Source organism: Camellia sinensis, chromosome 13, assembly GCF_055761805.1.
Source record: "Camellia sinensis isolate YWXY chromosome 13, ASM5576180v1, whole genome shotgun sequence".
Classification (NCBI taxonomy): Eukaryota; Viridiplantae; Streptophyta; class Magnoliopsida; order Ericales; family Theaceae; genus Camellia; species Camellia sinensis.
In genome coordinates, this window is record NC_138973.1 from 26032023 (window position 1) to 26052609 (window position 20587).

At 43.3% G+C, this 20587-nt stretch overlaps 1 pseudogene; it reads left to right on the plus strand.

The window, feature by feature from the left end:
- The first annotated feature begins 248 nt into the window (after positions 1 to 248).
- Positions 249 to 1076, plus strand: LOC145805252 (presenilin-like protein At1g08700 pseudogene; annotated as a pseudogene).
- The last annotated feature ends 19511 nt before the right edge of the window (positions 1077 to 20587 follow it).

The following is a 20587-nucleotide window of genomic DNA, read 5'->3' on the forward strand; positions in this document are numbered from 1 at the left end:
CTCAAGTGTCCTCAACCTATCTATGTCCGGAATAGTGTATTTTCTGAGAAAATAGTGGGTAGTTTCCTTTGACTTCATTTTGTGACTGCTAACTTCATTACTCTCTCTCTCTCTCTCTCTCAAATCTTCAAAAATGTCTCCTAAATTGCCCTCTCTCTCTCTTTCTTCCCACCCTCAATCCCTAACCCTCACCCCCTGAAACCCTTACATCACTCATTCGACTAAATTTCCCAACCTAAAACCCTCCAATGAACGGAAGCATTCTCGAATCCATCGAACTCGAAATCATTGGAGTCATGGCCCCAGTCTCGATCTGCATGCTCTTAGTCGTCCTCCTAGTCTACTCCCTCTCCTCATCCTCATCCTCCTCCTCTATCGTTACCGCACCCATTCGTACCGCCACTAATCTGGTCTACCTCGAAACCCCCTTCAACTCCGCTACCTAGAAACTCGAAGGCGCTCTTCTCAACGCCCTAGTCTTCATCATCATCATCTCTATTGTCACTTTCCTCCTCGTCCTCCTTTACTACTACAATTTCACCAATTTCCTCAAGAATTACACTCGCTTCTCCGCCTTCTTCGTCCTCGCCGCAATAGGTTGCTCAATCTTCCTCTCCATCATCCAACATTTCTCAATCCCAATTGATTCCATCACTTGTTTTGTCTTGCTTCTCAATTTCACTGTTGTGGGTGTTCTCTCTGTGTTCTCTCGTGCTATACCCATTTTCTAGAAACAAGGGTTTATGGTTACTTTGGGGATTATTATGGCGGCTTGGTTTATCAATTTGGTTGAATGGACCACTTGGGTTTTGCTAATTGCACTTGCTTTGTATGATTTGGTTGCAGTTTTGGCTCCTGGAGGGCTTTTGAAGATCTTGGTGAAATTGGCTTCAAATCGGGACGAGGAGCTTTCGGCATTGGTGTACGAGGCTCGGCCAACTGTGGTTGGTGGGTTTTCTGATTCTGGTTCGGTGGAGCTTCAGGTAGTGCCTAGGAACAATGAGAGTGATTTAGAGAATTCAAATTACACTGTTGTTGCAATTCGAAACCAGAGTGAAGTTGGGATTGGGAGATGAGATGAGATGAGATGAGATGAGATGAGAGAGAACAAAAAATTAAAATTAAAATTAAAAATAAAGTTGAATACTATAATCGAAGGGTATTTTCATCTTTTCAAACTCAAATAAAAGGGTAATATGGTCATTTTGTATACAAAAGTAACGTCGTTTATGTATAATTGACGGATTGGGGGAATATGTACAATATTAGGTAAAGTAGGAGAGGTTACTGTAATTATTGAAACTACAGGGGATGTCCATGTATTTGTCAGAAATCTCAGGGGAGATGAGTGTAATTTACCCATTATTTTAAATTTAAATATTATGAGAGTTTCAAAATCTCATACAAAATTATTTTAAAATCAAAACATGTGGGATTGTAAAATAAAAGTTAAACGCAAACTAATCAATAGACATTTTCTTAATTGTTTAAAATTAAGAAAATAAAAAAATAAAAAAATTGGTATTAATTATAGGGCTTCTCACTAAGTTAAATGGGAGTATAAAATTCACTTTATATAAGAAAAATAATTCACTTTTTCTTTCTTTTTCTGATATGAGATTGTAAATGAAAGCTAACCAATGGAGATTTTCTTAATTGTTTAAAATTAAAAAAAAAATCAATAATTTATATAAATTGGAGCATAATATTCATTTTATGTAAATGAAACAGCTCACTTTTTTGCTTTTTTTCTCGATTTGAAATTGTAAAATAAAAGGTAAAAAGAAGTTAGCTAATGAGAATTTTCTTAATTGTTTAAAATTAAGAAAATTCAATAAATTTAAAATAAGGGTTTAGAGTTTTTAGAAGACTTTTCCCTTAAAACCCCCTTTATAAGATTTATTTTATATAAGTGAAATAACACACTTTTTCTTTCTTTTCTCGACGTGGGATTATAACACTTTATATAAATGAAACGACTCACTTTTTCTTTCTTTTCTTGATGTGGGGTTATAATTATTTTTAAATTAAATATTATGAGAGTTTTAAAATTTCATACAAAATTATTTGTAAAATCAAAACGTCTATGTGAGATTGCAAAATAAAAGTTAAATGAAAGCTATTACAGAGTTTCTCACTAAAAATCTCATTTTGCTTATACAAATGTGAGTAGAAGATTCACTTTATGTAAGTGAAATAATTCACTTTTTTCTTTCTTTTTTCAATGTGGGATGGTAAAATAAAAATTTAATGAAAGCTAACTAACGAAAATTTTCTTAATTGTTTAAAATTAAAAAAATTTAATAATTTTAAAATAAGGGTTTGGAAACTTTTTCCATGAACAAGTTTAGGTTCATAGATGTGATCATCCACATGGTAACATAATTGATCAAAACCAGCTCGCCCTCTGTTTGGTAGAGTTTTTAAAGTTTAATTCTACCCCTTAATTTAAGTGTGTTGTTTGGTTATAGTTTTAGAAAATTAATTCCACACTCACTTTTCAAAACACTCAATTTTTAATATTATATGTCACATCACTCAATTCAAACTCTTTTTACAACTCATAACCAAATAAATTTTCTACACTCAAATCATAATTTCAAAACTCACAAACTCAAAATACAACTTTGTTGAGATGTATTTTCTGAATACCAACACGTGGCAAGGTGACGCCGACGTGTCAGCCGAGGTGCCACGTGTCCTGGTCGTGACGCCGAGGTTATCTCGGCTAGGCCGAGGTTTCCTCCGAAGATATCGGAATCCGAGATAAGCGGATAATGGATAAGGGGCAAGAATTCTAAAGTAAAGAGAAGACTTTGCTAAGATAAGGATAAAGCTTTTAGGGAGTTTATCTTTATCTCTTGAGAAATCCAAAGTAAGCACTGAATGGGAGTCCATAGAAGTCAGGCTTCTAGTGGGACTAAGATTGAGTTGGCTATAAAAGATAGGCACCCCCGTGGGTCTAAGGTATGCAGTTTTATGCTTAAGCTTGTGAGTTTAGCACTTGATTATCTTTGAGAGATATACTGACTTGATCGTCGGAGTGCCCCCGGGTGGAAGAGCCACCACCAGAGCCTTTTCTTTCTGTTACAGGTTTGCTGAAGCCATCTATTCTGCCGGTGCTCTCCAGCTGGTTACTAGGCGGGCAGTGTGGTCAGAAAATCACCCACACAATTTGGCGCCGTCTGTGGGAATCTTAGAAGAATAGATGGCCAGTAACGGACAGAAGGAAAACATTGGGGGCGACACTCCTGCTGGGAGTGGCAGACCAATTGACCTTGACGTTGAAGGAGACAACCATAATGCGGAAACTCATGACCAAGGCCACGGTGAAAAAGACGTCGGCCAGGAGGGCGACGCTTCAAAGAGGACAGACCAAGGCAAATACTATAACGAAGATAACCTTCAGGTATGGAGGGATAGGTGCCTACGGAGGGATGAGGAAGTAAAAGACTTGGCAAACAAGTTGGCGGACCTACAGTCAGTGGTCAACTTCATGATGCAAAACAATGTCATGCAGCCACCATATCCGCTACAGGATACGCCGATGCCTGCAACTAACACCCAGAATGGAGGAAGAAGAACAATCCCCGAAGTCCCTCAACACACCAGGAGCGGAAGGCACTCTCACCGACCTTCTAGGGAAGGCGGACGAGAGGAGCCGAGACGAGAAGAGTCCCGAAGGACGTATCACTCGAAGGACCCAGAACCCAAAGAATATCGGCATGTTCAAGGGCAGGCGCTTTGCTTCGACACAACACATGGAGAGAGATCAAAACGAGCCCACCACGAGGCTGAAAGTAGTGTGCCAAAAAGATTGAAGTCCAAAGATAGCCGAGCTCCAGGGAGGAGTAAAGAAGACATAAGAGATTACCTCAAGAGGAAACAACAGAATGCTGAAGCCGAGGTAACTTCCCCGGTTACGCCGAAGACACCGTTCTCGGTGGAACTGGACAAATTTCAAGCACCAAAGAGATTCAGTATGCCGAGGTTCCAAATATATGATGGTAAGTCAGATCCCAACTTCCACGTCGGGCTATACCTGAATTCAATGGCATTATATAGAGGAACGAACCGTTGCTCTGCAAAGTGTTCCCCTCATCCTTTGGGAAAATTGCATCAGATTGGTTCCATAAACTACCAAAGGGAAGCGTGAAGACCTGGGAAGGCCTGGCTGAGATGTTTGTGGCCAGGTTTGTAACGAACAAACTGCAGCCATTAAGGGTGGACGCATTAATGGCTCTGAAGATCAGCAAAGACGAAGGCCTTAGGGCCTATGCGAAAAGGTACTATGAGGTGTTCAATCGAATACCAGAATGTAATCAAGAAGTAGCGGTCGTGTCATTCAAGAACGGCCTGAAAGACAATTGTCCACTACGGAAGTCTTTGGCAAAAACTTTGCCAAAAAGCATGGAAGAGCTCATGGCGAGAATTGAAAAATATGCCAGAGCCGAGGAGGACACATCAGGGAATAAGGAGGTAAAGCAGGAAAAAGGGAACGGCGATCCGAAGCGAAGCCGAGGTGACAACGGATTTAACAAATTGGAGATAGAATTGAGGGGTAAACATGCAGTGACGACTGTGTTCCGAATCCCAGTACACAAAGTCTTGGAACAAATCCGAAATCAACCCTATTTCAGAGCACCAGCAAAGGCCCCAGGGGAATACATGGGAAGGAACGTTGGTAGGCGTTGTGCTTACCACAATGAAGAAGGGCACCCAACCCAGGGCTGCAGAGCCCTGAAACCATACTTAGAGGACTTAGTAAGGCAAGGCCATCTCAGGGACCTTGTCGACGAAGCCAGGACAAGAGAAGAGCAGGCAAGATTGCCTTAAGCACCAGCGGCCCCGCCTCCTCCAGCACAGCAACCACAGGGAGGGGGACCTAGGGTGGTTAATGTAATACACTCAAAAGTGAACGAAAGCGACATTCGGGGAGAAATCCAAAGAGTAAAACACCTGCAGCACGTGAACCAAGTCGGACATAAAAGACCTCGGCCTAAAGAATGCCAAGGACCGATGATAGCCTTCACTGAAGCCGACCTAGAGATGGTCCAGCATCCGCATAATGATGCATTGGTAGTATCCCTCCAGGTTGGGGAGTGCCAAGTGAAACGCATCCTAATAGATCAAGGCAGCTCTTCTGACATCATGTACGTTAGATGTTACAGGGAGCTAGGCTTTCACCCAGATGACATGGAGCAATCTAATGGCCCGATGGTCAGTTTCAATGGAACGCCGACGTGGCCACTGGGCGCCACAAGCTTGGAAGTACAAGCTGGCACTAAGAAGATCAGGACAGAATTCATGGTGATTGACACACCTTCACCATATAACATCATCTTGGGAAGACCATGGTTGCATGCAATGGGGGCAGTTCCCTCGACATTGCATCAACTACTGCGGTTCCCAACAGAGCATGGGATTGAAGAAGTCAGAGGAGATCAACTGTAGGCAAAAAGTTGCTCCATGGCAGCGATGAAGTCTACTTGCAACGTTCGAGAGCCCAAAGAGGCACAAATTAAAGATGAGGACATGGAAGTGCTAGAAGACGTCGGCAAAGAACCGGCCGACAAGAGCGAAGAGGCGCTAAAGAAAATCCTCGTCCAGGATGGAGACGAAGAACGCTTCTTTCTTCTCGGCTCGGGCTTAGCCGAGGAAGAGGAAAAAGAGTTGGAGACTTTTTTAAGAGCTAACATTGAGGTGTTCGCCTGGACACCTTACGAAATGCCTGGCATTGACCCGGAGGTCACTTGCCATAGACTGAATGTCGACAGGTCGGCAAAACTTGTGATTCAACGAGCCAGAAGACCGACGTTGATACACGTCGAAGCAATAGAAGAAGAAGTGAACAGACTTCTGGAGGCCAGGGCCATCCGAGAAGTTCATTACCCGACATGGCTATCCAACACAGTAGTGGTAAAGAAGAAAAACGGTAAATGGCGGGTCTGTGTAGATTTTACGAGCCTAAACAAAGCCTGTCCCAAAGACAGCTTACCTCTGCCCAAGATTGACCAGTTGGTGGATGCCACATCTGGACATGGAAGGATGAGCTTCCTGGATGCTTATAGGGGGTACCACCAGATAGCCATGTACCCCCCAGACGATGAGAAGACAGCGTTTATTACCCCAAAAGGCCTGTACTGTTACAGAGTGATGCCTTTTGGGTTGAAAAACGCAGGAGTAACCTACCAAAGGCTGGTAACCAAAATGTTCAAACACCTGATTGGCCAAACAGTAGAAGTCTACATCGATGACATGGTCGTGAAGACCAAGGAGCCTAAGAGTCATCTTGCCGACCTAAAAGAGGTATTTGAGATCCTCAAAAAATATCGGCTCCGACTCAACGCATCAAAGTGCGCGTTTGGAGTCGGATCTGGTAAATTTCTGGGGTACCTAGTAACAAGGAAGGGCATAGAGGCCAGCCCAGATCAGATCAAGGCCATCCTAGACCTACAGAGCCCAACATCAGCAAAACAAGTACAAATGCTTACTGGAAGGGCCGCAGCCCTAAACAGGTTCATAAGCCGAAGCTCAGACAAATGTAAACCCTTCTTCAACCTAGTGAAGAAGACCACAGACTTCCTATGGACTGAGGAATGTGAGGCCGCTTTGGCCGACCTAAAGAAATATCTGACCACGGCTCCGATCCTCTCGACACCTGAACCTGGGGAAGAGCTGTTCTTGTACTTAGCTGTGTCAGAACACGCAGTAAGTGCAGTGCTAATCCGAGAAGAACAAGGAGAACAAAAGGCTGTTTATTATGTAAGTAAAACCTTGGCCGACGCAGAAACAAGGTATCTACCACTAGAGAAATTAATGCTGGCCTTAGTAATGGCCTCAAAAAAATTGAACCATTACTTTCAGACACACAAGATTGTGGTACTCACAGAACACCCACTAAAGTCCCTGTTGCAACAAGGAGACTTAACAGGAAGAATAGCAAGATGGGCAGTTGCCTTGGGCCAGTATGACCTGGAGTTTAGGCCCAGAACAGCAATAAAGGGCCAAGTTTTGGCCGACTTCGTGGCAGAATTCACGCCTGAAACCATCGAACATCGAGCTCCGTTGAGCCAAGATGAGCATCGTCCCAGCAAACAAGGAGAATCCCAGCCCAAGGCAAAAGAGCAAATAAAGAAAAAACTCAGACCCTGCAGCATCTACATCGGCGACTCATTTAGACTGTTTGTCGATGGAAGTTCGAACCGACAAGGAGCGGGGCCAGGAGTACTGTTGATATCTCCAGATGGAGAAATAATAGAACAGTCCATCCGTTTGGGGTTCAAGGCCTCAAACAATGAAGCGGAATACGAAGCATTAATTGCAGGACTAAAACTGGCAGCAGCAGCAGAAGCAGATGAGGTAATAGTTTTTTGTGATTCACAACTTATTGTTAACCAGTCAACAGGAGAATTTGCAGCCAGAGACGAAAGGATGTCGGCATATGCAAAAGAGGTCGTCAGATTGGCAGCCCTATTTCAGAACTGCCGACTACTCCAAGTTAGCCGAGATGACAACACCCACGCCGACGCGTTGGCTAACCTGACAAGTTCAATGCAGACTGGAAACACAAGGACAATTATGATTGACTATATGTCGGGCCCGAGCGTAGAACCACGGAGCACAGAACAGGAAGCAATGTGTGTGGACATGGGGCCAAGCTGGATGGATGCAATTGTTACATTCCTGAAAGAAGGAAAGCTACCAGAAGATCGTAAGGAGGCACACAAAGTCAGATTAAAATCGGCAAGATTCTGTCTGACAGCAGATGGACACCTCTACAGAAGGTCCTTCATTGGACCCCTTTTAAGGTGCGTACATGTCACGACCCAAACCCGCCCCTATGGGTTTAGCACCGTAACCGGCCAGTAATCCGAGATTACCGAAGGCCTGCTTAACAGTAATACAGTAATACAGAGTACAGGGGCTGGCGGAAGCCAATACAGTAAATAAACAATGTCCAATGAGCTGTGACAGTCTGTATGCAAAAAGACTTTTCATTCAAATATATACGGTTAGACAAAACAGTATGTACATATATACAATCATTCGGTCAGGGACCTAATCTCTATTAAACAGTACAGTACAGTAAACAAACAGTTACAAAAACAGAAGGGGGAACTAAAACACCCCTAAGCCATAACTTGACAGGCTCGGAACCTCGCAGTGAGGCACATAGGTTGGCTTGACAAAACAGGAGTTTACCCCGGCGCTCCTAGCTGCGGTCTGGTGCCTGCACACCTACATATATATATAAACAGTGAGCTAAAGCCCAGTGAATAACACAATGCGTAAAGGGGTTAAGAATGAATGTCCTTACAGTAATGAAAACAGTTCATTAAATCAATATTTCAGTCGTTCAGTCAGTGCAGTCATATGTGGTACATCCATTAGCATAACAGTACAGTAAACAGTAGGTCTTAAAAGACCGAGCAGTAAATGATGGCCATCAGTCAGTAACAATAGTGGTTCCAACGAGGGAACCGACAGAGATCTCTATAACAGTATCAGTAAAAAGTAGGTGCTAAGGATGCCACAATACAGTTCAGAATATAGGACATACATTCATTCAGTTAACAGTAATCAGTTCAGAAAGCAGTACAGTTCAATTATTCAGAAGATAATCATTTTGAACATATCTTTACACAGTTGTTACTCACAGAGTTCTGGGCTACAGTAAAGCTAGAGCGCGTCCCCAGTCGCCAACCCTACACAGTTACAGATTGAACACATACTAAGCTACACAGTTCGAAAAATAATAACTTAATCCCTAATTGCCTCGGTGTGTTCTACATTTATATCCTCAATAAGATGCCTTAAACTAGGCCTAAGAATGCCTAGAATGAGATGAGGATGCAAAGATGCACTTTAAAAATATTTTCAGATTTTTCAGAAAACAGGGGTCACTCTCAAGCGTAGGTTAAACCGCTCAAGCGGACATGTAGACAAGGCTTCCGCTCCAGCGTAGGCTTACCCGCTCGAGCGTTCTGCAAAACAGTCAAAAGTGCTGGATAGGCGGAAATCACGCTCAATTGGGCGCTCGACACCCGCTCGAGCATGAGACACAACGTCCCGGTCGAGCGTCAATTATTCTGCTCGAGCGGACTTCAAAACAAAACAAAATGCTGGGAGCACGATTTCCACGCTCGAGCGCCAGTCACCCCGCTCGAGGGTGAGTCCAAATTCTGGAAATTCCAGATTTGAACCTCAAGCTCAAAACCAAGTTTTAAACCATAAATTTCGATCCTCTTGGGCCAATTTTTCAGAAAACACACTCAAAACTCATACTTAATATGATTCAAAGCTTAATTTGCAAAAATCAAGGCCCAAGGGTGTTTCAAATAAATCCAATTCAAACCAATTTCCATAAATATGAAGAACATGCAAACATGCATGAATTTAACTCATTTCAAAGCTTCAATTTGATGCTCTAAGGAGCCAATTGTTCCAAAAATAAGATGAAAACATGGTCCTAAGCATTAACATGGGCATGCATGCAAAAATCCATGAAAAGCAACCTCAAAATGCAAGAGTATGCCATGCATGTAAAGATTAAACTTCAATTCAACACTATTGAACCAATTCATGCCTTAAGTCACGAAAGACCCAAGAATTATGGAAGAAAAAGTCCAAATACACAATAACTAAGGTCAATGATCTACCTTAGGTCTTGTAGTCCAAGAAGGAAGCTCAAATATGCAATCTCTTCTACAATTTCTTCAAGTTCCAAGCAAAACACAATCTAGAACTTAATTTCTCTCCCCCTAACTCTCTTGGTCGGCAAAACAATGAAAATAAGCTGATGAAGAGTTGCCTAAGTATATAATAAGTCTCAAACATGGCTCATGTAGTGGGCCACTAAGTGTGGCAAAATGGTAAATAAGTGTAACAATGCAATTTAACAATATTTAATCTAATTTAATCATACCAAATCAGTTATCAGATAAATATGCCATAAATTCACATTAATTCTAACGATCATAGGACATCAATCAATTTCAGATTCGGCCACCGATAAGGCCTTCAATTCGCAATTTAAACACAAAGACACGAACAGATAATCAAATAACCAAACAGATAAAATTACAATTAAACAGGTATACTCTGTCAATTCAGTTTCAATTTCAGTCAGTCAGTTCAGTAGTTTATTCAGTTTACTTATCAGTCATAATCAGTTTCAGTTTAACGGTAATCAGTGGTTATTCGGTAAACAGTGACGAGGGTTGTTACAGTCTCCCCTCCTTAAAAAGAGTTTAGTCCTCTAAACTCGAGTTACCTTCATTCTGGAAGAAAATAGGGTTCAGTGGAAACAGTTCAGGATATCTTTTAGCCATGTCATCTTCCCTTTCCTAAGTGGCATACACGCCACCATGGTTTTGCCAGTCGACTTTCACTAGCGGGATCTCTTTGTTTCACAACTTCTTGATCCGTCTGTTTACAATCTGAATAGGTCGTTCCTCATAAGTGTAGTCGTCACTCAGCACTACACGAGTTGGCTCTATTACATGGAAAGGATCCCGGAAGTAGTCCCTCAACATAGAAATGTGGAAGACGTTGTGCATATGCTCCATTTTAGGAGGAAGCGCAACTTGATACGCCACCAGATTGATTTTCTCGATAATCTCATACGGTCCGACATACCTTGGCGCTAACTTGCCTTTGACTCTAAAACGAGTCTGGCCTTTCATCGGTGTCACTTTCACAAACACGTGATCACCCACTTCATACTCTCTGTCTCGTCTTCTAACATCAGTATAACTCTTCTGTCTGCTCTGCGCAGTTTTCAGTCTCTGTTGTATTAGTTTCACTTTCTCAATTGTTTCATAAACAATCTCGGGCCCAAGCAAAGGCACGTCTCCAACTTCTGCCCAGTAAATCGGAGATCTACATTTTCGGTCATACAATGCCTCGAAAGGCGCCATACCAATACTTGAATGATAGCTGTTATTGTAGGCGAATTCAGCTAAGGGCAAATGACTTTCCCAGTTTCCCTGAAAATCAAGGACACACATTCTCAGTAAATCCTCCAGAGTCTGGATGGTCCTTTCTGACTGGCCATCGGTCTGAGGATGATAAGCACTACTCAGTCTCAATTCAGTACCCAATGCAGTCTGTAAGCTTTGCCAAAATCTCAACGTAAACTTCGAATTCCTGTCAGAAACAATGGACACAGGCACTCCATGCAGTCTAACAATTTCATCAATGTAGAGTATAGCCAATTTGTCCGCATTATAAATTGTCTTAACAGGTAAGAAGTGAGCAGATTTAGTCAGTCTATCAACAATAACCCAAATTGAGTCCATACCTTTACTAGAGCGAGGTAATCCAACGATAAAATCCATGGTAATATGTTCCCATTTCCACTCCGGTATCGGTAAGGGCTGCAACAAGCCTGTGGGTCATTGATGTTTGACTTTGACTTGTTGGCAATGAAGACATTTTGATACAAAATCGGCAATTTCTTTCTTCATTCTCGGCCACCAGAAATTCAGTTTCAGATCTTGATACATTTTCGTATTCCCTGGATGGATAGACAATTTTGAATTGTGGCCCTCTTGCAGAACTCTTCTTTTCAGTTCAGTATCATTCGGTACACACAGTCTTTCTTGAAATTTCAGTACATTACTTTCAAATTTGAAACCCCGTCTTGGTTTGGATTCCCTTTCTTCGATGATCTTTTTCAAGAAGTCATCCTGTTGCTGTTTCTCTTTAATTTCCTCAATCAATGCCGGTTGAGCAAAAATAGCAGCTATTGTCCCACCTTGTTCTCGCAAAACAACTTCAATTTCAGACTTTTCAAGGTCACAAAGCAACTCTTTCTGTCCGGTGAGCAAACAGGCTAAATTTCCAATCGATTTCCGACTCAGTGCATCGGCAACGGTGTTGGCTTTTCCCGGATGGTACAAAATCTGTAGGTCATAGTCTTTAATCAGTTCTAGCCATCTCCGCTGTCTCATGTTCAGTTCTTTCTGTGTGAAGAAATATTTCAAACTCTTGTGGTCGGTATATACTTCACATGTTGCCCCATAAAGGTAGTGACGCCAGATTTTTAGTGCAAATACTACTGCAGCAAGTTCCAGATCATGGGTCGAGTAGTTCTTTTCATGCAGTCTCAGTTGTCGGGAAGCATAGGCAATTACTCTCCCATTCTGCATTAAAACACACCCTAAACCCTTATGAGAAGCATCACTAAATATGGTATAACCATCTGTACCTGAAGGTAAGGTAAGAACTGGTGTAGTCACGAGTCAAGTCTTCAACTCTTGGAAAGCTGATTCTCTTTGGTTAGTCCAGTCAAATGACATCCCCTTCTGTGTCAGTTGAGTTAATGGTAAGGCAATTTTGGAGAAGTCTTTGACAAATCTTCTGTAATACCCGGCTAGTCCCAAAAAACTTCGGACTTCTGTCACATTTGTTGGTCTAGGCCAGTTTATTACGGCTTTAATTTTCTGTGGATCAACAGAAATTCCATCTTTGCTAACAACATGCCCCTAAAACATAACATGGTCAAGCCAAAATTCGCATTTAGACAGTTTAGCATAAAGTTTCTGTTCTCTTAGGGTCTGTAGGGCAAGTCTTAGATGTTGTTCATGTTCTTCTCTAGTCTTAGAATAAATCAAGATGTCATCAATGAACAGAACAATAAAATCATCGAGAAATGGTTTAAAGATTCTGTTCATGAGGTCCATAAATGCAGCAGGTGCATTGGTAACTCCAAATGGCATAACTAAAAATTCGTAATGTCCATACCTCGTTCGAAAAGCAGTTTTATCAATGTCTTCTAGTTTAACTTTCAACTGATGGTATCCGGATCTGAGATCGATCTTAGAAAACACTTAAGCACCCTGTAACTGATCAAATAAGTCATCAATACGTGGCAATGGGTATTTATTTTTCATAGTTACCTTGTTCAGTTCACGGTAGTCAATACACAGTCTCAGTGAGCCGTCTTTCTTCTTCACAAATAAGACAGGAGCACCCCATGGTGAAGTGCTAGGCCTGATGAACTTCTTATCTAACAGTTCCTGCAATTGCACTTTCAATTCCTTCAGTTCAGTTGGGGCCATTCAGTAATGAACTTTAGATACCGGCTGCGTTCCCGGAATCACATCAACGGTAAATTCAATCTCTCTGTCAATCAAATCCCCTGGCAGATTATCTGGGAAAACATCTGGGAATTCTCTGACTATAGGAATACTGTTCACGTTAGCATTATCATCAGTAGATACAGTCAATACAGAACATAGATATCCCTTACACTCCTTTCTAATCAATCTAACAACTTTCACAGATGAAATCAAATACGGAGGAGGTACTACTCCAACCCTATTAAACACAAATTCAGGCAGACCAGGTGGACGAAAAACTACTTGTTTCGTTACACAGTCTATGGTGGCATGATATTTCGTTAACCAGTCCATTCCCAATATTACATCAAAATGATCAATGTTCAGTGGCAGTAAATCAATAAATAGATGTGCATCTTCGACAATAATTTCACAAGTAGGATACATATATGCACAGAAAAGTTTTGTCAGAAAAGTTTTGTTTTCCTTTTTTAGGGCAGAAACCTCCCGTCTCATATCGGCCAACTTCTCCCTTGTTTCAAAAGCTTGCATGGAGAGAGAATGGGCATGTTGAATGGCCTGAAAGAACCCAAGGGAAAAGTTATTACACAAACTTTATAAGTATAGAAAAAGAGGCAGAAAGACAAGTTGCCAAATGGGGGAACTTACTTGTACAGAACGTTGGAGCATGAGGGCGTAGTTCTCGTACTCGCTCATCTTGGCATTCCGCTAAAGATCGCCAGGAAGGAGAACAGCAGTACTGAGTGCCACGCCGACATTGATGTCATCGGCACTGTCACAGGCTAGAACAGGCTTATCTTCCAGGGTGATTTCAGGCACCCAGGGGACTCTTGGTATTTTGGAACCCGAGGTCGTCGCAGACGATGACCTCGACTTCTTTGATTGAGTGGACTCTGATGGCTGTGTTTCAGCAGACCTTTTTGTGGGAACCGAAGCGATCTTCCCACTCTCAGCCAGTTTGGATATAGGTAAAGTGTCCTCAAATTCGACCTGAGTCACTTTAGCCTTTGGCTGGGCTTTCTTGGTTCGTTTCGGCTTTGGTGGGGGCATGGTTTGCGTCGGCTGAGCATCAACGTCAACAGGAAGATCGACAAGGAGGTCTTGAACAACGGGCTTTGGGCGACCCATCTCAGCAATTTTAACAAGTCTTCACCGACGTTTTCGTTCTTGTATTGGGACCAAGTATGGGGCCGAAGTAGATGGTTGATTGGTTGGGTCAGATGTTGACTCTTGATCTGTTTGTGATGTAAAGGCGGATTGAGTTGTGGCAGTAGGGGGAGAAAGGCTTTTCTTCTTTCTTTTGGGGACGTCGGGCAAAATCGATTTGTATGTAGGAATAAAGTTAAGAAGAAGAGGTGCTTTTCTTTTATGAACTGGCAAGTCCAGGAGTTTTTTCAGGTCCTTACTGGGAACGTAAGATTGGCGGAAGTCTTTTGCTGGCTTGCGAACGTCTGCAAGAAGAAACAGACATTAGAAACAGATAAAATATTGAAGACTTGAACAGAAACAACTACAAATTGACGCTGGACTCTTACCCTTGCCCTCTTTAACTGATCGGGGAAGAGGGTAGAGATAGGCGCCCTCGTCTGCGCCAAACTCCCAATTTCCCGAAGCAATAACATAATCATCTCCAGCCCCCTTGTTGGAGTCTGGGAGGTCGGCTACGATTTTGTATTCTGTCGACCTCAGCTTAAGATAATAAACGAAGCCTTTTTCCTTCAGATTAAGGGCGCACATGGTATAACAGTATTGTATGTCAGCTAAGGTGATCCTAACGTTTTCCTGTTTAGCTAAGGCGATAATACCAAAAATCACTCGATAAGAGTTGATTGTCAGTTGCATGGGGTTCAACTTATAATAATGAAGAATCTCGCGAAAAAGGATGTTGAGTGGGAGCCGGAGTCCGCACTCAGTAAAAGCTACAATGGGAAGGGGCATGGCGTTTTCTCTAGGCATGATGGAGTCATCATTCCCAGCAAGTCTCAGGTGGACATCGGCAGGAATGGAGAACTCCTGCCTAAAGTACTCAAGTTTGGTCGGGGTATCTACCCTGTGCATCCACATACCCATAACGTCGGCCTAAAATCAGAGGGCTAGGTTTCAGAAAGAAGATGCTCTTAAGGGGTTATCGTGACCTCGGCGAAACCCTAGGTATATGCTGGTAAGGATTGTTTCAGTTTTTTCCTAAGAATTGATAGGTTCTATAGACAAATCCCAAACCTAAATCTATAAAGGTAAAGATTGAAAGCAAAAATTGAAGGCAGGTATCTGGAAAACAACACAGGAAACAAGAAACCAGAACGCAGTTTCAGAACGAAGAACAGAAGTGGGGTTCTCAAAAAGCATAAAGAAAACAAGAACTACAGGGCCAAGAACAGTGGCAAAAATGCAAGAAGTAGTGAACAATAAGTATGATTCACGGAATTAAACAGTTTCAACAGAACAGTAATGGCAGCAAAAAGATAGAAGAACTTCAGTAAACTGAATACATAAAGAATAGTGGCTTACCAGCGAAATTGAAACTAGAATAAAGTTCGCCGAAGACAGACGACGGTTACAGCAGAGTAGCGAGAGCCTCGTCGGAGAGAGAGACAAATAAAGTTGCAAAGCTTGGAGCTTGAACAATGGCGGATTTGAAAGAAAGAGTTTTAGAGAGAGAAGAAAGCAAGTGAATCAAAGCGCAAAGAGAAAAGACGAAAGCAAAGGTAGTGTCTTTGTTGAAAACGTGAAATGGCGGCAAAATAAGGCATTTATTGCGCCTGGAAAACCGCATACGTCAGACGGCGCAGACAGATTAAGACGGCTTACAAGCGCGTCACAGGCACGGGCCAGTAAAGATGAAACGTGTGCAGGAAACGGTTGAGAAGTGATGCATGACAGCTCATGCGCGTGGGAAAGTTCATTTGAGTTCTTGTTCTTGAAAACAAGACATATCGGCTTGACATGAATGATCTCGGCCGAAGAGTTCTTACGCCGAGGTACTAGAAGACAATACAGATATAGGTTCCATCACCTCAGAATGCCGAGGTAATAGAACCTAGGGGGCAGTTGTGGGGATATATTTTCTGAGTACTAACACGTGGCAAGGTGACGCCGACGTATAAGCTGAGGTGCCACGTGTCCTGATCGTGACGCCGAGGTTATCTCGGCTAGGCCGAGGTTGCCTCCGAAGATATCGGAATCCGAGATAAGCGGATAATGGATAAGGGGCAAGAATCCTAGAGTAAAGAGAAGACTTTGCTAAGATAAGGATAAAGCTCTTAGGGAGTTTATCTTTATCTCTTGAGGAATCCAAAGTAAGCACTGAATTAGAGTCCATAGAAGTCAGGCTTCTAGTAGGACTTGGATTGAGTAAACTATAAAAGGGAGGCACCCCCATGGTTCTAAGGTACGCAGTTTTATGCTTAAGCTTGTGAGTTTAGCACTTAATTATCTTTGAGAGATATACTGACTTGATCGTCGGAGTGCCCCTGGGTGGAAGAGCCACCGCCGGAGCCTTTTCTTTCTGTTACAGGTTTGCTGAAGCCATCTATTCTGCCGGTGCTCTCTAGCTGATTACTAGGCGGGCAGTGTGGTCAGAAAATTACCCACACAATTTATAAATTCGGATAACAATAATAGAGATACTGTAGAGAAGATAAACAACCCACGAGACTGGTAGAAGAATGGAAAGAGAGCGGGTGTCGGAAAAATTGAGAGAAAAAGAGAGAGATCTATGGAATCTGCTTGTTGGGTCTTTAAAGAATGTAATTGACATTGGTTTGTACAAATTTTGGCCAAGGATACTTGGATAGGTGTGTCAAGATAAAGTAGTCTAGTGAGATAAGTTTATGACTTTTAAATAAATTTTAAAAAATAAACAATTTAAATAATTGAGATTAATTTTAAAATAAGTCTATCAAATTTAATAAATTTTAGATGGCGTCGTCTGTGGGAATCTTAGAAGAATAGATGGCCAGTAACGGACAGAAGGAAAACATTGGGGCCGACACTCCTGCTGGGAGTGGCAGACCAATTGACCTTGATGTTAAAGGAGACAACCATAATGCGAAAACTCATGACCAAGGCCACGGTGAAAAAGACATCGGCCAGGAGGGCGACGCTTCAAAGAGGACAGACCAAGGCAAGTACTATAACGAAGATAACCTTTAGGTATGGAGGGATAGGTGCCTACGGAGGGATGAGGAAGTAAAAGACTTGGCAAACAAGTTGGCGGACCTACAGTCAGTGGTCAACTTCATGATGCAAAACAATGTCATGCAGCCACCATATCCGCTACAGGATACGCCGATGCCAGCAACTAACACCCAGAAGGGAGGAAGAAGAACAATCCCCGAAGTCCCTCAGCACACCAGGAGCGGAAGGCACTCTCACCGACCTTCCAGGGAAGGTGGACGAGAGGAGCCGAGACGAGAAGAGTCCCGAAGGACGTATCACTCGAAGGACCCAGAACCCAAAGAACATCGGCATGTTCAAGGGCAGGCGCTTTGCTTCGACACAACACATGGAGAGAGATCAAAACGAGCCGACCACGAGGCTGAAAGTAGTGTGCCAAAAAGATTGAAGTCGAAAGATAGCCGAGCTCCAGGGAGGAGTAAAGAAGACTTAAGAGATTACCTCAAGAGGAAACAACAGAATGCTGAAGCCGAGGTAACTTCCCCGGTTAAGCCGAAGACACCGTTCTCGGTGGAACTGGACAAATTTCAAGCACCAAAGAGATTCAGTATGCCGAGGTTCCAAATATATGATGGTAAGTCAGATCCCAACTTCCACGTCGGGCTATACCTGAATTCAATGGCATTATATAGAGGAACGAACTGTTGATCTGCAAAGTGTTCCCCTCATCTTTTGGGGAAATTGCATCAGATTGGTTCCATAAACTACCAAAGGGAAGTGTGAAGACCTGGGAAGGCCTGGCCGAGATGTTTGTGGCCAGGTTTGTAACGAACAAACTGCAGCCATTAAGGGTGGACGCATTAATGGCTCTGAAGATCAGCAAAGACGAAGGCCTTAGGGCTTATGCGAAAAGGTACTATGAGGTGTTCAATCGAATACCAGAATGTAATCAAGAAGTAGCGGTCGTGTCATTCAAGAACGGCCTGAAAGACAATTGTCCACTACGGAAGTCTTTGGCAAAAACTTTGCCAAAAAGCATGGAAGAGCTCATGGCGAGAATTGAAAAATATGCCAGAGCCGAGGAGGACACATCAGGGAATAAGGAGGTAAAGCAGGAAAAAAGGAACGGCGAGCCGAAGCGAAGCCGAGGTGACAACGGATTTAACAAATCGGAGATAGAATTGAGGGGTAAATAGGCAGTGACGACTGTGTTCCGAATCCCAGTACACAAAGTCCTGGAACAAATCCGAAATCAACCCTATTTCAGAGCACCAGCAAAGGCCCCAGGGGAATACATGGGAAGGAACGTTGGTAGGCGTTGTGCTTACCACAATGACGAAGGGCACCCAACTCAGGGCTGCAGAGCCCTGAAACCATACTTAGAGGACTTAATAAGGCAAGGCCATCTTAGGGACCTCGTCAACGATGCCAGGACAAGAGAAGAGCAGGCAAGATTGCCTCAAGCACCAGCGGCCCCGCTTCCCCCAGCACAGCAACCACGGGGAGGGAGACCTAGGGTGGTTAATGTAATTCACTCAAAAGTGAACGAAAGCGACATTTGGGGAGAAACCCAAAGAGTAAAACACCTGCAGCACGTGAACCAGGTCGGACATAAAAGACCTCGGCCTGAAGAATGCCAAGGACCGATGATAGCCTTCACTAAAGCCGACCTAAAGATGGTCCTGCATCCGCATAATGATGCCTTGGTAGTATCCCTCCAGGTTGGGGAGTGCCAAGTGAAACGCATCCTAATAGATCAAGGTAGCTCTTGTGACATCATGTACGTTAGATGTTATAGGGAGCTAGGCCTTCACCCAGATGACGAGGAGCAATCTAATGGCCCGATGGTCGGCTTCAATAGAACGCCGACGTGGCCACTGGGCGCCACAAGCTTGGAAGTACAAGCTGGCACTAAGAAGATCAGGACAGAATTCATGGTGATTGACACACCTTCACCATATAACATCATCTTGGGAAGGCCATGGTTGCATGCAATGGGAGCAGTTCCCTCAACGTTGCATCAACTATTGCGGTTCCCAACAGAGCATGGGATTGAAGAAGTCAAAGGAGATCAACTGCAGGCAAAAAGTTGCTCCATGGCAGCAATGAAGTCTACTTGCAGTGTTCGAGAGCCAAAAGAGGCAGAAATTGAAGATGAGGACAGAGAAGTGCTAGAAAACGTCAACAAAGAACCAGCCGAGAAGAGCGAAGAGCCGCTAAAGAAAATCCTCGTCCAGGATGGAGACGAAGAACGCTTCTTTCTTCTCGGCTCGAGCTTAGCCGAAGAAGAGGAAAAAGAGTTGGAGACTTTTCTAAGAGCCAACATTGAGGTGTTCGCCTGGACACCTTACGAAATGCCTGGCATTGACCCCAAGGTCACTTGCCATAGACTGAATGTCGATAGGTCGGCAAAACCTGTGATTCAACGAGCCAGAATATCGACGTTGATGTACGTCGAAGCAGTAGAAGAAGGAGTGGACAGACTTCTGGAGGCCAGGGCCATCCGAGAAGTTCATTACCCGACATGGTTATCCAACACAGTAGTGGTAAAGAAGAAGAACGGTAAATGGCGGGTCTGCATAGATTTTATAAGCCTGAACAAAGCTTGTCCCAAAGACTGTTGTCCTCTACCCAAGATTGACCAGTTGGTAAACACCACATCTGGACATGGAAGGATGAGCTTCCTGGACGCTTACAAAGGATACCACCAGATAGCCATGTACCCCTAGACGAAGAGAAGATAGCGTTTATCACCCCAAAAGGCTTTTACTGTTACAGAGTGATGCCTTTTGGGTTGAAAAACGCAGGAGTAACCTACCAAAGGCTGGTAACCAAAATGTTCAAACACCTGATTGGCCAAACAGTAGAAGTCTACATCGATGACATGGTCGTGAAGACCAAGGAGCCTAAGAGTCATCTTGCCAACCTAAAAGAGGTATTCGAGATCCTCAAAAAATATCGGCTCCGACTCAATGCATCAAAGTGCGCGTTTGGAGTTGGATCTGGTAAATTTCTGGAGTACCTAGTAACAAGGAAGGGCATAGAGGCCAGCCCAGATCAGATCAAGGCCATCCTAGACCTACAGAGCCCAACATCGACAAAACAAGTACAAATTCTTACTGGAAGGGCCGCAGCCCTAAACAGGTTCATAAGCCGAAGCTCAGACAAATGTAAACCCTTCTTTAACCTGGTGAAGAAGACCACAGACTTCCTATGGACTGAGGAATGTGAGGCCGCTTTGGCCGACCTAAAGAAATATCTGACCACGGCTCCGATCCTCTTGACACCTGAACCTGGGGAAGAGCTGTTCTTGTACTTAGCTGTGTCAGAACACGCAGTAAGTGTAGTGCTAATCCGAGAAGAACAAGGAGAACAAAAGGCTG